General features: G+C 35.5%; 1 pseudogene; it reads left to right on the forward strand.

Moving 5' to 3' along the window:
• LOC121971525 overlaps positions 1 to 18,285 on the forward strand; it is a 126,413-nt pseudogene that overhangs the window by 105,099 nt on the left and 3,029 nt on the right.

Below are 18,285 nucleotides of genomic sequence, written 5' to 3' on the forward strand. Positions count from 1 at the left end.
CTACATGTGCATTATTTTGTTAGATCTCAGGAGTCCTGGCTATTGAATGGTGTTTGTGAAAATGATGTTTATCTTATTTCCTTGTTTAGAAGAACACCAGTGTCATTTCGGCCATGCATGACCACCATGTTTGCTTTTCCAGCATTATCTCATATATTACAAATACAAATCTTCATAGATAATCTGTTTAATATATAGAAATGTGAGTTTATAATAATATATGTTTTTTCTCAATTCTTCACTGGCTGTCTAGGCATGACCCAACCTTTGTGTTGCTCTGTCTTCCCTTTCTCATATCTATCATTAGTTCCAATTTTAAAATTTCAATATTTATTATTGAATGTGTTATTTGTCCAATTTTTATTTTTGTGTTTTTATATTTATGATTTAGTTTTTTTTATTGCTATCTCTTAATTTATTTGTGTGCATTATGTCTAGGTTTTCTTAAATAGGTTTAACTAACTATAACGTCAAATGACCAAATATTTCATTATCATTCTTAAGTTGTGCTAATCCCTATTATTTTGGTTCACTACATCTTATCCTTCAATCTAATTCTATGCAATGCATAATGACATATAACATCTTAACCCATCTTGTCTCCCATTTTATCATTTCTATCTTTTGGAGTTGCATCTAATTTCTCTCCTTCTAATAGTACTATTTTCTTGTAACTCTATTTATCCATTTGTGCATTTTTTTTCCAATAATTCTACACATTCATCTTGAAATTTTTTGCTAAAGCTAAATTAACTTTCTATATGTTTTTGTTTACCAAACATTCACATGTTGTGCCACAATTTTATGGTACGCCAATTATGCTAAAAAAATTGGTTAATATAGTACATCAATGATCATAATTTTGGTGTTATCATTTGTTTTCTTTGACACAACGTTAAAGTTACTACTATGTGACCTTGAGGTCGCGGAAACAACTACTTGCAAAATGCAAAGTAAGGCTGCATACGATAGATCCAATGTGGTTCGACCCTTAGACCCTGTATTAATCGGAGCTTCGTGCGCTGTCATTTCATTTGTTTTCTTGGACAAATTTTTTTTCTTTAAATAAAAGAATATAAAGATAATAAGGAACATTCTTGAAGTCAATTTTTAAATTAAACTAGTGATCATTAATTTTGTCCGATGTAGTATCTATTTTTCTGGTACTATAATTATGTTTTATATAGTATGCTGTGTAAATGCCTTATAGTGGCTGAATGTATGCTTCTAGGTCTTCTTACCTTTGTTTAAAGGAAAGAAAACAATCAAAGGGAAAGGACGGTGTGAATACATGGAAGGGCTCTCTATCCATTTCATCTAAGTAATCAACGGATTTCTACCTCAATTCTTCTAAAGTTGGATACTTTTCCTTGGAGAGCAACAAATCAACCTAACTAAACATGGCCTTATATTGCTCTCTCCTTGCCATTAGAGACACTTCCTGTCCAACTTAGGATGCCACCTGTGTTCATCCTAGGTCAGGATCAAACTCTCTACTGAAGACTTCATGGGGAACTTTCCAATCTACCACATGACCCATCTTATTTGGGCAACTCAAGAGAGATAGTTCCTAGAGAATTATTTTGTAAATCTCTCATGTAATTTGATTAGATCATAAACACAAATTTTCATACATTCACATAACATACTTAGGCAATAACTATGATATCTATATACACCATGGGACACACTCAACACAATTAGTTCCAATATAAAGATTATAACTCGTCATGAAAGCCTAGAATGAATCAAACATACATCGGATATCACCATGTCAAAATACCATTAGTGAAATAGTAAGTTATACAATAAGTCCAAGTAACTTGATAAAACCCAAATATAAAGTAACAAAAATCACCTTTTAATAGTTACTACTAGTGATTCACTATCTACCCTAGCCTAAGAATCTAGGGACCAAAAATTAAAAAAGTGGTGGGCACCTAACATATAAATTGTGCCTTGTAGGACAAATTATATATAAAACATGATTATGACACACCATATAATGTCAAAATATCAATATGACATTCAGTCCAAAAGCTATATAGAAACAACTAACATGCATTTATTAATATTTAATTAGTAGTGAGCTTATAAATATAGCATGTTTACACCAAGTTATTATCCAAAACACAATATGTATAAATCTAATCAACAGGGTATTCAATTTCAATAAAAAAATCTTACAATCGTTTAGATTCTTCAAGACCTAAACTGTAAGATAAAAATGAGCATAAGTTGTCCCCCCTCATCAATAAAGCATGAGATTTGCACATAGCCTCTAATGAGGGAATCACGGTTTGAAATGTCGTTTTGTGCCGCCCGCCACGGACGATTTTTACTGTTTCACCAGGCGGCCGAAACCGGCACGGGAGGCGTCCCCGTCTCGGCGGCGCTGAAGGAGACGCGGGACTCCTCTGTCGACATCGAAGGAGACGCGGGACGCCTCCGGCTACGTCCCGCGACGCCTTCGGCACAGAAGGCGTCGTGCGTGACGCCTTCTGCACCGTCGAAGGAGTCGAGCGCGACGCCTTCTACGGCGCCGAAAGCGTCCGGCAGGGTCGCCGAACGCTTCTGGTGACCCTTCCGCCGCCACTTCCGGCCCCGCTTCCAGCGCCGCCGAGGCGTCCAACGACGCTTCCAGCGCCGCCGGACGCTACTCGCGGGATCACCTGCGATCGTCGCGGGCGCGATCTCGCGTACGTGTACGCGATTTTTTTTTTCGGTTTTTATAATTATTTATTTTATTTAATTAATTTAAACAATTTCCAAGGATGTGTGGAAGATGTGTGTATTTCGAAGAGGTTTTTATAAACCCTAATTAAATTATCCTAATAAAATATATTTAAAATTAAAATAAATTAAATAAATTTTATTAATTAATATTCTGAAAAAATAATATTTTAAATTTCATTTAAAATTTTTAAAAAATATATAATAATTCTTATTTATATTCTAATATATTTTTTATTATTTTAAATTTCATTTAAATTTTTAAAAAAATTCTAATTTTTTTTTAAAAAATTATAAAAAATTATATTTATATTCTGATAATTTTTTTATTTTTTAAAATTTTTTTACTTGATATTTTTTACTATTTAAAATATATATTATTTAATTAATAATTAATTAAATGAATAAATAGTTAATTTATATAATTATTATTAATATAAAGTAATATCTTGTATTATTATTATTATTATTATTATAGATATTTCCATTTTAATTTAAATTATTGATATATCAATTCTATTTAAATAAAATTATTTTTAATTATTTTTTCTAACAATATTAAATTATTCAATAATTGAGAACTTATAATAAATCAATATACAATTTATTTTTATATACACAATAAATATATTGATCTTATAATTACTATAGATAAATAAAAAATATTGAAACTGTTTCGGCACGGCACGATACGATACCGAAACCATATCGTTCCAGTCTAAGACCGAAACCTCGGCACGGGTCGAAATTTTAAACCTTGGAGGGAATTATGTCCCAAGAAATGCATAGGTGTATGTGTATTATGGTTTGTGAAGTCACTCTCCAATGCGTGAATGAAGCGCTATATAAGTATACCTTTGTTTATATATAATAGTTGAAGTTCCCTTAATAACACATAAGATTTGCATAACAAATTAGCTAATGCAAAAGATGAAGTCCCAAGTAAAACAATATCTTTACATAAGTTTATGGATGAAGTCACCTCATAATGCGTGAAATCTATACATAATGCCTTCCAATGTAGTGATGGAGGCTCAAGTAAATGCACAATCATGCATATATAAAATTGCCAAAGTTCTACGATAACATGTGATACATATAATGTGCTCAATATAGAGGCGAAGTTATATGCATATCATCATTTATCAAAAGCATAGAGTAGTCAATGAATTCATTAAGGCAACAAATTCTAAATATAATTGGTCAGATGACCCATATGTCGTCCCCCACATTACAACTTGGTTTATCCCTTAATTCATCTCAAAGTACATCTCCTTCCCTCCTAATTTAATTAGAGAAACACAATCCATGTCATAAAATTTGACCAACCGACCTCTCCACACGTGTTATCAATCACATATACTTAAATTTAAACTCGGGGACTGACATTCACTGTGAAAATCTCTTCAAAAAGGTTAGCTTAGACTTCAGCTAGGGCCAGAGATCACCCCAAATCCCTGTATCCTATAGGCAATCACAACACAATCTCAACACAATCTTAGCACCTAAACTTAGGATTGACCCTATGATAAAAAAGAACTCACTGCACAACAAGAGTAGATTTATCCTCTTGAAAATGCCAAACTCCCCTTTGATGTGACTGCTCAAATTGTTATTTACATAACTTTAGTCTTTAGGTCTTGTTTTCTCTAAAAGGGGCTTATGTTGCCCTTAAGGGTCCCTAGACCTCTAACCAAACAAACCGAAGGAAAGGTAGCCATGCCATACTTAGATCTAGAAGAAAACTTCCCATTAATCGTTGCCCTAGCCATCCATCATCACCAACCTTCTTGATGCCACGGTCCCTAGGGTAGGAGAAGATGAAGACTTGCTCTTGGGGAGGAGAGGCTTTTGGGGAGGAAAAGAAATTCCAGAGATGAGGAGGTGGTTGGCCATGGAAGAAGACAAGAAAGTGGAGGTTTTGGATGCATGCATGAGGAGGAATAGGTGTTATGTTCGTAAAAAGGAAACTTCTTGAGTAAAAAAAATATCAACTCTCTCATGTAGTTCAACCCGAGTCCAAAGCAATCTTCCAATTTGGCCTCAAATCAAGCCCAATTTTTTCATCAAATCACTTAATCACCTAGTTCATAAGTGCATTGAAACACAGCATACAAAATAAAATTTCACAGCATGTGCTAAATTGCAAAACTAAAATTTGGAAAATAAAACATCCAAAAACTATTCCTCTGATTAATCACAGGAAATAATTTAATTGAATTTAAGAATATTTATTAGAAACTTTAATGGAGACATACTGACTTGAATATTTGGTATCAGTATTTCCAGTACAAGGAATTGTGTTTTACTGATAAATGACGATCTATTGTATGTTTAGGGTAAAAGAATATCTATTTTCATTTTCATGATAAAATTTGGGTAATCACTATTGCTGTTGGATTATATATTATATATTGTATATGCTCAAATTAAGCACCTGCATTGCTTAACACCAGGTACATGCTTTTATTCACCACCTAGTGTTCTTTAGATCTTACAAAAATATTCTCTTACAGGGAGTGAAACCAATTTCGAATTTTATTGGAGAAGAAAACCTGAACTTGGCACATATTGAGGCACAATATCCAGCTATATTGTTTAAACAACAATTGACTGCGTGTCTGGAAAAGATTTTTGGATTGATGAGGGATAACCTGAAGAAAGAAATTTTGCCGCTTCTTAGTCAATGCATTCAGGTGTGTTCTATTACAAGTTTTTTTACTTATTGGGTCATTCTCCAACCCTATGTATCTCTTTTGTTGTACTCTTTACTGATGAAATAGAAGCTAATAGATTTGTCTTTTTTTTTTTTGTTTTTTTAATACATATAATTTCATTGAAGGCCCCAAAATCTACTCAAGGACCTACAATAAGACCGTCCAAGTCTCCTGGTGTTGCTCTACCACTATCAAATACTAATTGGGACCTCATAATAAAATTTTTGGATTCACTTATGGAGCGACTACGTGAAAACTTTGTGAGTTTTTTGAGTTATTTTTGCTTTTTAGTCAAACATTGTCTATATTTATTGTTAAAATTTTATCATGTTTTCTTTATTGTTTTATTTTGACATTTGTAATAGAAAGTAGTAACCAAGTGATCTATTAAGTGGAAACACATTTTGATTCTTGAGTGCATTTTTATGTGGAAAGTTTAAAATTTTGGTGTGGAGAGACATGTTTCAGTCTTGTCCAATATCAGTTTGGTGCTCTCGTGATTCTGTTAGTCGTGCTATGTTGTCGCTCAACATCAAAGAAATAGAAGAAGAGTGGAAGTGGAAAAGGAAGAGGAAGAAGCAGAGGGCACTTATTCTCGTCTTAATTGTGTTCTACTTGTTGCTTCGATAGATGAAGATTAGGTTGATATCAGTCTGGCCTACTTGTGCATACAAAAGAGGATGATAAGATTCATTTGTCTCAGCTGTTTCTATATCCAGAAGAGGATCACAATCTTTGTCTTGTCTTGCATTCTGAGTTCATGCTGCCAAGTCTGGAAGAGAAAGATGACCTTGCCTAGCATCAGAGTTCAAGTATCCACATCTAAAGGAAGAATGTTTTCACCATTCAATCTCACCACTGGATCTGACTTTCATACTTGCATTGTTCTCCTCTGTACAGCACAACATTAAATTTTAGTACATTCTTTTGAGTTCCAGTTCTTATATTCTTCTTTAGTATTTTAGAAGTATGTCGAGGTGAGATATTGGCAACAATCAAAATGCTCATAAATATAGATATTCTGCGGAAAATTTTTTTTTATCTTGTACTAGGTGCACAAGAGTTTCAAATGTATATAAGGCTAAAAGAACTCCAACTGTTGTGATAGTTCAAGGGCTTCTTTTGCCACTGCACATGAAAAGCATCACTAGCCACTTGAACTAGAGGAAATAATGAATATATTTTGGAAATGGTCTTCTAGTGTCATCATTTTGTTAGTTAATTTTTGTGTTTTTTCCCTTCATCTTGTTAATATGGCACATGAATTACACTAGGCTTCTTAAAGATGAAAAAAAAAATGAGAGATAACCAATGTCACAATAGGAATTAGGAAAGGGAGCACCTCCCTCACATAAGTAGTTCCAACACCTATTTAAGTATTGAGAAGTCGAGCATTTGTGAAGTTCATTAGTAGGTGAGGGTGTAGTATGGAAAGAGAGCTACTTCACCACTTAATCTTCACCATTGAACCCCCCTCCTACTCAAAATAGGTATTACACTCTAGCCTTCTTAGTCTTATCCCTTCTAGCTTTCTCAGTCTCCTTCCTTACCCTTCCTTTTAGCCCCTCATGTCAAGTATATAACTTCTTTCTCTTGCTGCTGGTATTGTATTCTTCTTTTGCTCGCTACCTATCCATTTTTATTTGTATTTTGTAAGATAATTGCTGAAAATTTGAAGCTTGCTACTGAGAAATAGATAAGCCTACTGAAGCAATGTATGCCAGTTTCAATTTTATTGCTTGAAAACAGATCATGTGTTATGATTATTGATATACACCTGTCTTCTGTTGCATGGTTATTCTTTTGTTGTTATCTTAATTGTTAAAAAAAAAGTGATTATTAGTGAACATATAACTGAATTGCGCGAGTTTTTTTTTGTTGGGAATATAATCAAAGTCTCACGTTGAAAATATATAGAAAAGATTATGAGTTTATAAGATGGAAGATATGTCTATTGGAATGAGGTCTTTTAGGTAGAGCTCAAAAACAAATCCACGAGGGCTTAAGTCTAAAGTGGACAATATTATATCATTGTGGAGATATGTGAATTTTTTTAGTTCTAACGTATTAGAGCCATGGACCATATCGAGCCATGTGGGTGGAATAGTGGCATTGAAGGAAGGAGGTGGGGGCTCCCAGAGAAGTGAACTCTAAGCGAAAAGTCCAAGCAAGTCAAGAGGTGACTGGATGCTTGGCGGAAATCCTAGTGGAGTGAACCCTAGATGGTGACAAGTCCAAGAATGTCAAGGGTGGCCAAATGTTTGGTGGAAATCCTAGGGGAGTGAACTTAGGTGGTGAAAAAGTCATAGAGGAGAGGAGTGACCTTGATTGATCAGATGCTTGAGGGGAGGCCCAGAGTAGGTCAATATTGATCGGATGCTTGAGGGGAGACCCGGAGCAGTCAAGGGTGATCGGATGCTTGAGGGGAGACCCGTATTATGAGAATAATGATGATCATTCATTTGAGGGGAGGATTGTTGGGAATATAATCAAATCTCACAATGAAAATATATAGAAAATATCATGAGTTTATAAGATGGAAGATATCTCCATTGAAATGATGCTCCTTTTTAGTAGAGCTCAAAAATAAATCTATGAGGACTTAGGCCAAAGTGGTAATATCATATCATTGTGAAGATATGTGAATTTTTTTTTTCCTAACACTTTTCAGTATTCTAAATGGAGATTTTATTGAAGTTCCTTAATTATTCATTTTTCATTAGGGATTCTAACTTGGTATATAGCTCTTAAATATTGTGACCATACAAACAACAATTTTATTACCACCAACAAGAATCTTGCTTTCAGTGCCTCATGCAAATATTGAGGTCTTCCTCTTTGCATCAGTTGGGATGATAATCACAATTTCAAACACCACCTTTATGATCAACATCAAACCATTGCATTCTTTTGATAGGCATTTGATTTCTTAGAAGAGCAAGGAATCTATAACATTCAGTGTTGAGGCAAAATAGTAGGTTGATTCTAGCCATATGGTTCATTTGGCTCAAATAGTTGATGGCTGATGACAAAACATATAGAGATTGACTGTCACCTTCTTATGGAAAAGGTGCAATTGAGAAAGATTTGTCAATAAGAATTTGAGTGGTCCTAGAATTGAATACATTTGTAAGAAGTTGGGGTTCTACAGTGCACTTGAACTGATTTGAGTGTTAGGCTGTCTGTGAGTAGTGACCTAATTGATATAAATTGTGTCCCTTGCTTGCTCTTTATGATGTTAGTTCGTCCTCTCTATTGTATCCAGAAAAGCCTCTTTTTTCATTGGTTATTTGTCTTGGTGAATTTGCTACTATTGTGTTCCTTATGGTGCATTTTTTTTATACTCATAGGGGTATGATTGTTGTAATCAGTTGCGATGATGCTGTGTTTGTCTGTCTTCATCTTTTTTGATGAATTTTCTTTCCAATTCTTCTTGTATACTACCTAGAATGTGGCCATTAGTTACACATGTATAGTAATTGCTTGGCTTGGCACATTTTTCTCCACCCTCAATTATATATGTGACATTCTTCACATCATTGGATTCTTCACTTAAATCCATCCTAGATGAGCCTTTTGGTTGCATCTGTAATCAAGATTCTATGTCTCATCCTATTTTCTTTCACCTGCTTTCATTATCTTCTTGGTTTCATCCTCTTCTTAGAGGTTGCCATCTTATTTCATGTATATAACCAACACTTATTAGAAGGGGAGCCTTGGCGCAATGGTAAAGTTATTACTTTGTGAGCTAAAGGTCACGAGTTCGAATCCTGGAAACAACCTTTTGCAAAAATTAGGTAAGGTTGCGTATAATGAATCCTTCCTCGGGACCCTCCACATAGAGGGAGCTTTGTGCACTAGGCTACCCTTATAACAAACATTTATCACATAACCAACACTTATCACAAGGCATTGCTAGGCTTGAGATGGAAAGGTTGTTGAGGAGTAGCAGGTCACGAGGCTTATTTATGGAGTGACAAAATTGCTCCTACATGTTGCAGAACTAAATAATACATAAACAAAGAAGAAAAAAGAACTAGATCATAACAAGAAAGAGAGGCATGTATGTGGTTCGTCAAGAGTGCCTCTACATCCATGGCCACTAAGGGGGAGGATTTTATTAGTCAAGTCATGCACCAATTACAACATGCATGAGATGGTTTCACCCTCTCCTTTTATTAAGGAATTAGAGATACAACCAATCAGATCAGCAATTTATAGTATTTCAATTAAGACCAAGTTCGAAGATACTCTCAAAGATCAACAATTGTTGTATCTCAGATAGTCCTTTGGAGATCTGGAACGGGTAAGGATTCATACTCAAGCTGACTAGTGGATCCAAACTAATCCAGTGTATGATAGCAAAACCAAAAGGCTATCATCTTAATGTAGGAGGATCCACATATTTTTATTATTATTTTTGATATTTTTTATATTACTGGTATTTAAGGTTTTTTTTTGGTAATTTTTGTCTTTTTATATTTTGAGTCCGTTTAGGATTTTAGATTATGAGTTTGTTAATAATTTTTCCTTTATTTTATAATTTCTTTCTTTTCTTTACAAAATAGGAATTAGAATCCATGTATTAGAATTTCATTCCTTTCTTTGGGTATTAGAGTTTGGAGTCTATATAAACATATATTTAGTTGTTTGAGGATTAATCCTCTATTCTTAATAAAACTTCTATTTTTTTTTGGGGTAAAACCTAGAGAACGGCAGAGTTCTCTTTGTTTTGGAGGATTCTCTTCTTGCCTTCTCCTCAATTCCCCTCTTCTCGTTAGTCCGTAGGATAATTGCTATCCTGTTCGATGTCAATTGGTATCATGGTAGCGATGCAGGTCAAGGTGACTACAACGGCGGCTATAGGGTCGAGATGGCTATAATCGGGGGCTAGACTGGTGGCATGGATACGGAAGTCGTTCGAGTGGTGGTTAAGGAGCGTGGTGAAATAGGACGCCCATGAACGAATGACGACAGTGCCTCCGATTATGCACTTAAGGATGATGTTGTTGGCCGTCACGAAGGCCTCGAAGTCACTGAGTTCCACCCGCAAGTATGCGAAGGAACCACCGACGATGGGTATCTCAATGGCGAACTTGGTGTTGTAGAACATAGAAAGCATCACGGAGACACAGGAGATGATGTAGGAGTGAATGACTGCGGTTCCAGCTTCATCAGGAACCTCCTGCCTGACGAGGACGAAGATGTCGGAGCAGATGACTGTGCCGATCTCGAACCAGAGTAGATCTCATTAGGAGAGTTTTTCTTCATCTCGTTTCCGCTTCGGGCCTTGATCCCGATGATCTCGAACTTGTCCACGAAGCGAGTTGTGACCTAATCCTTGAGGCGGAAGAGCCCCTAAAGGCTATGGTGGTAGAGGGCCCGACCGCACCGTCTGAGAAAGAAGAGGTCGAGAGGTTGGCGCCTCCGACGCCAGAAGAGGAGACGGTAGAGCACATGCCGATTGGCTTCGAGGTGGCTTTCCCTTCACTGCTAGACTTGACCAAGGAACTGGGACTAGAGTTTCCCTACTCGCATCCTTGTTTACAAGGCATAAGCGCCATGAGAGGCCTTGTTTACAGTCCCATACTTAATCGAGTATCCTCCGGTTTCTGTCACCTACCTAATGTCACGTTCTCTAAAATAATGGAGCTGGTCCTAGCGAGCAACGAAGACAGCGGCCGTTGCGAAATGAAGTCCTTGGTTCTTAAGCTCTTTAAGGAGAACCTCCTCATGGCCAATGGATTCGTTGATATCAGCGTTCAGAGTTTGCTCACCTCATGCTGTCGCTGCTTAGAATCCTTGTTGGATCTCTTCTAACGACACCCATTGAAGCCCGCTTTCACTTTCACGTGCAAGTCTCTAGCAAGAAGAGAGCCGTTGGTGCGGTAGATCAATCTGGCGGACCATCCACTCTGGTTAGTGGAGATCTTGGTCGACCTGAACGCCTCTGATGAGCTCACCTCCTTATGGGCGAGGCAGAACGAGCTAGCGGAGTTGCACTCGAGGGAGGACATCACATACCATCACCTCGAGGCTCTTCATCGGCATCGGAAAAGGGAAGCTGCTTCCTTCCAAGGAGATGCACAAGCAACTTCTGCTTGTCTGATTGTAGCCTCTCATTGATGACTGCAAGGGGTTGAATGGCGAGGTGGTGGAAGAAAGGATCGGGAAGACGATTCTGCCGCTGTCGCTGGAGGAGCAGCAGAGCATCCTGCTCTCCGTTGGATCGAGTAACAACTGCTCTAATCTGGAGAGGGCATTTGAGGTGTGGATTAAGAATAGGGAGGAGCATGTGAGCGAGGCCAGTGGAAAGAAGTTGTCGAAGGAGGAGCAGTGTCGACTGGCGTTGGTCCAGGAAGACATGCTCAAGTTCAACCTCTAGCCTGTCAAGTTCCGCCTTTCTCTCTGCCACCACGTGGATTGCAAAAGGCTACATTTTTGATGAGATGAACCCTCATCATGCACACAAGTTGTTCGACGAAATGGGTGAAAGAGGTCTAACTCTCGACAAAGCGGCTTATAATGCTCTAGTGGGTGCGTTTGCAGGGGCTAATGATGTTCGCAGCATTGTAGAGAAGGAATTGGGTTCTTCTAAGTTGCAAAGAGCTCAACAACATGCCATGACCCTTGATATACAAGGCATTCCAGAGTAGGAGAACGCATTAATACTATCCAAAAATATGGATGAATTTGTTGAAGAGAAAGAATGTTCCACGACTCAAGACCGGATGATTGAAAAAGATGATAAACTGGTCCAGAATTTTGCAGTTGCTCATCCTTCAGTGTTCATTCTGATCAACAAGTCATTGCTCCTCAAGCAACAACAGTTGTTACACTTGAAGGACCTAGTGAGGAAGGTCTTTGTGGAACAAAAGATACTAATTCTGATATATCAATAGGAAGTGAGATTTGTGACAAGGAACACATTGAAAGTACCCATGCTCACAAACCAACATTGGTTTCAGAAAGCACACAAGATCAAGACACAGTGGCGAATGATGAAAAGACTACCATGGACCAAGCAAATGAGAACACAAACCATATATCTGATTTTTTGGAAAACAATGAAAATAAACCTGTAACTAATAGTTGTCTTCTCAGTTTTGCCAAATTGATATTAGATGATCGTCCTCATGGGCTACCACATGAAATCATTCTAAACTCGAGGATGAGTTCTTTCAACCCGGGGCAATTTATATAGGAGGATTTGTAGTTTATTATTATTATTTTTGATATTTAAAGTATTTTTGATATTTTTGATAATTTCTATCTTTTTATATTTTGAGTCTGTTTAGGATTTTAGATTGTGTCTGGTAATAATTTTTATTTTATTTCAGAATTTCTTTCCTTTCTTTACAAAATAAGAATTGGAGTTCATATATTAGGTTTTCTTTTCTTTCTTTGGGTATTAGAGTCTGGAGTATATATAAACATGTAATTAGTTGTTTGAGAATTAATCCTTTATTCTTAATAAAGCTTCTATTTTTTTTTTGTTAAAACCTAGAGAATGACAGGTTTCTCTCTATTTTGGAGGATTCTCGTCTTGCCGTCTCTTCAATTCCCCTCTTCTCGTTAGCCTGTAGGATAATCGTTATTTTGTTCGGTGTCACATCTGAACCATTTTGAGTTATCTAAGATCAAACTGATATTTGTTCCACCTATATCATACATGTTATTACAACAACAATAACAATTAAGCCTTATCCCACTAGGTGGAGTCAGCTATATGGATCCTTTTACGCCATTGAGCTTTATCTCCAACTATACCATCATCTATATTTAAATAAAGTTTATCTTGGTTTATCGTGGCTAATTAAGTCTTTTTTTTTTGCCTTCTTCCTCGTTTGATATACGTATTTGTTATAGTTTCACATCGCCTAACTGGAGCATTTATTGGTCGTCTAAGTACATGCCCGTACCATCTTAAACGTGTCTCTCGAAGGTTTTCCTCCATAGATGTAATGCCGATTTTTTTCTCTAATGCTCTCATTTCTTATTCTGCCTATTCTCGTAAGTCCACACATCCACCTTAACATCCTCATCTCTGCAACTTTCATGTTTTGCTCATGTGCTTGAGTTCCAACATTCAACTTCATATAACATAGCAGGTCTAACTGCGATTTTGTAGAATTTTCCTTTAAGTTTTAAAAGTACATTACGGTCACATAAAATACCTGTCGCTCTCTTCCATTTCAACCATCCTGCTTGTATTCTATGTAGGACATCTCTCTCAATCTCTCCATCATTTTACAAAAATCATCCTAAATATCTAAACCTCTCAGTTCCGGACAATTCATCCTCTCCTATCTTAACAATTGTTTCATTACTTCTAATATTGCTAAACTTAAATTCCATATATTCTGTCTTTAATCTACTAAGCTTAAAACTTTTCCCTTCTAGTGTTTTCCGCCAAGATTTTAGTTTAGCATTTACTCCTTCACGTGTTTCATCTACCAATATCATCTGCAAACAACATGCACCATGGTACTGTGTCTTGAATGTGCGCAGTGAGTTCGTCCATAATTAGTGTAAAAAGATAGGGACTTAGAGCTGATCCTTGATGTAACCCTATCTTTATTGGAAATGCTTCAGTTACTCTGCCTGAATCCTTAATTAGTTAAATATATGTAATTCTTTTTAATAAAGTTTTTCATATAATTTCTCTTGGGACTGCCAAAGTCAATGAATACCATGTGTAGATATGGTTTTTGCTCCCGATATTTTTCAATTAATTGTCTAAGAAGATGTATAGTTTCTATTGTCGACTTTCCAGGCATGAACCCAAATTGATTTTCGGTCACTGTGGTCACCTTTTTTAATCTTTTTTCTATTACTTTTTCCCAAAGTTTCATGGTATGACTCATTAGTTTAATATTTCTATAGTTTGCACAATTTTGTATGTCTCCCTTGTTCTTATATAAGAAAACTAGAGTACTTATCCTCTATTGATCAGACATTTTTTCGTTTTCAATATCATATTAAATAATTTTGTAAATCATTCAATACTTTGTTTCCCTAAATACTTCCATACCTCTATCGGAATATCATTTGGTCCAACGGTTTTTCCATTGCACATCCCATTTAAAGCTTGTTCTACTTTTGAAGTTTGAATTCTACGATAAAAATTTAAATTTCTATGCTCATTTGACCTACTTAAATTACCAAGTTAAATTGATCACTTAAACTTTCATTAAAAAGTTGATAAAAATACTTCTTCCATCGCTCTTTTATTTCTCCCTCGTTTGCTAGTACCCTATTACATTTATCTTTAATACATTTTATTTGGATAATATCTCTTGTCTTTTTTTCTCTTACTTTAGTTATTCTATAAATGTCTCTTTTCACCTTTTTTAATCCAATTTTTGATATAATCATTTAAAAGTTTCATTTTTTGCTTCATTCACTACTCTCTTAGCTTCTTTCTTGGCTATTGTATATTTTTTTAGGTTTTTCTCATTCTTACAAATATATAATTCCTTATAAGTTATTCGTTTTTCTTCACTTTCTCTTATACTTTCTCATTCCACCACCAAGATTCCTTACTTAATGGTGCATGATCCTTTGACTCACCGAGTACACTCTTAGTTATTATTTTCAATACAATTTTATCCCACTTTATATTAGAATCATCGTATATTTCACCTAATGCTTGTACTTCTACCTTCTCTTTGAATATATTTTGTTTCCCATCCTTTAACTTCCACTATTTAATTCGAGGAGTCATATATATTTTCTTTTTATTGATATTATGCTTGAGGCATATATCCAAAACTACTAACCTACATTGGGTTATTAAGCCTGTTAGATTTTGAGGGATGTCCTAAGGCAATTGTTTTACGGTTTTTACTAAATATAGATTCATTATTTGAGTGCATATTATATGTTTGATTGACTTAAACTCATTTACTGAATGCTCGCAATACAATTCATAGTATGAGAGAAATTGTAATTCACAACTAGTGATTATCTCTACATGTGCAATTATGAATGTATTAGAATTTCTCTAGTTGTCGAATTGATGTATTCAGACATCATCAATTCTGTAAGACTAGCATGGGTTATACTCCTTGGTTCGCCAAGCAATTGTTTTCTCATTGGCCGGAGATATTGGGATGTTGAGAGTTACATGTGGATGCTAATTATGGTGACTCGCATAGTTTGCAAAATCGCGATCCGGATCGTAGGATCGTACGATCCTACGATCCGGAAACCCAAAATCGATCCAGGATCGTGCAGAATCGTTCTTTGCAGTAGGATCGCAGCAGGATCGGTAGGATTGGAACAGAATCGGTAGGATCGGAACAGGATCGGAGCAGAATCGGAGCAGGATCGGTAGAAGCTTTGAGAGGTCATAACTTTTGACTTGGATTGAACCACGGAGCCTATAATATATCAAATCAAAGCTCATTCAGAGATCTTTAATAAATTTCAAAGTTTATCCTTAACCATCTTATTTCAAACCCAAAAAATGTCATTTAAATTCTTTTCGGATGTCTAGAAGATTTTATCTTTTTTTTTTATTATCTTTTTTTCATCTTATTAGGGTTTTAAATTATTTAAACATATGTTTAATTATTTTTGAGTTAGTTTTTTATCAATAATATTTTGTCATTTCTTTTCCCCAAAATAATGAGTTTTTGGATGCCTATTGTCTAGTATTGTGTGGCATCAATTAGTCGTTAGAAGATTATTTCCGACGTTCATATTTGAATCAAGGGATTCAATAACTTCTGTTATATACGTTAGGTGCTTTGTTGGTTTTTAAATTGAATTATCCTGCAAACCAAGGAAATATTTTTGACATTGAATGTGTTATTATTGTTGTGTTAATAGAAATTTTATATTCTTTCATTTTATACATTTTATGATATGAAAATATAAATATTATTACTATGTGAGAATGATAGTTGAATTACAAGTTAATTTAAATTTGTACATGTAGTAATGTAATTTGAGGTGTTGAGTGTAAATGATTGTACATATATACAAAATTAGTTATTTATTTATATGTAAATGAGTTTTTAGGTATTTTTTCTAATTATTAATCATGTATGATAAGATTTTAAAAGTTTTTTGTAGGATCGTACGATTCTACGATCCGATCCTGATCGATCCGATCCTGACCCTAAATTGATTCCGCGTAGGATCGCGATTCTATAAACTATGGTAACTAGTTCATTGGAGAGATTCGTTGTAAGATTTCATATGATTATCTATATATATAAATATATCTGTGAAACTCTTACTGTAACTCGAGTGCAAGTTTCTTTCAACTTGAGGTATATAAGTCATCTTAATCATGGAGATTTGTACTTTGACATTTTAAGCAAGCGCCTCAAAGATATTTGGATAACCCACAAAGGATTTACTGTTTCTCGCGAGGAGATGTATACCCTATGACCACTCGTTAGGATTATTACTCAATGTCTTTGGCCAAAACACATGTTAAGGGTACGAGACTCTTGTACACATGTACGAGTAATTTGAATCCGTAGAAAGAGGAAGTATTACTTTGGCTAGGTGTGACATAGTCAGTCTAGTGGGCACAGACATATAGACCATGTTCTGAACCAAGTGGGTATAAGATGAGTGAAAGGAACAAGGCACGACTCATTGTAGCTGTTGAAGGATTTAGAATTAGTTCTAAGATCAACTATGATTTTTCGGCTAATTGGGGATCATGATGTACTATTAAGTGCCACTTATGATCGTTCTATAATTAAGTAGTTAATTATGAACGACCAAGATAAACCGGGAACTTATTGGGTCGCACGCACTAACGAGTCTCTAAAAGACATAAAATAAGTTAAAGAATAAGATTCTTAGATCAAGAGATAAATGTTTATTTGGACCATACATAAGTCAAATATGAAAATATTTGTCATGATGGAAGCGCGGATGAACATCTCTTATGGTAGAGTTGAACCATATTTGGTTTAATCATGAATTAGTCATGAACCAACTTGATTTAGTTGTGAATCAAATCACAGGGTTAATGAGCTAATTTTTTGTTAAGGGATAATGGATTGGATTCGGACTTTTTAATCCAACTCATTAAAGAGGATTATATATAGATGTAATTGGGAGAGAATTAGATACAAGTTTTATTATTTGGTTGATTGACTTTTGGAAACTCAATCCTCCTCTCCCTCCCGTCTCTCTCCTGTCGCCAATAAGAGGGTGCTCCCTCTTGTTGTCGTGACCACCACAAGGGAGAAAAACTCTCCCTTGTGTGCTTCTCTTCTTCTTCCTTTTGATCTCTCTTCTTCGCTCATGGCTAGTAACTTCCGAATGAGAGGCTTGTACTCAAGGAGTTGTCTTAAGGAGCTTGGCGTGGATATGAATAGAGGCGAGGTTCGACAACGTCGCTACGGTTGATGCTCTTCTCGTTACAGGTCATCCGTAAGGTATATTTAGCGTAAATTTACTTTCCGTAAAATTTAAATTATGCGATCATGTTTGGCATGTTGTATCTTTGTATGCGTGTGGTGTGTGTGATGTAATAATTAGAAATTATTATTGTTTTATTTTTTACTGTGCATTTTACGAAACGTGTTCTAGTACGCACCCGCATCAAGCATATCCCAACAAAGCTTTCTCCAGGGATGACCTTGCAATCATTACAAATCTTTCTATCATTTTTCCTAACCGTAAGAAAGTCAGTTTGCGATTTATTATTCCTACTTTTGAACATACCTAAGTGTTCTTCTCTTTTCTTAAAAAAAAACGTATTAGCTATAATATAAAGTCATATGCTATTGGAAAATCTAATATAATTTTCTCTTCCTCATTTCTTGTTCCAAACTCATAATCCCATGTACCCTCTCATATT

The sequence above is a fragment of the Zingiber officinale genome, chromosome 4A (assembly GCF_018446385.1).
Source record: "Zingiber officinale cultivar Zhangliang chromosome 4A, Zo_v1.1, whole genome shotgun sequence".
NCBI lineage: Eukaryota > Viridiplantae > Streptophyta > Magnoliopsida > Zingiberales > Zingiberaceae > Zingiber > Zingiber officinale.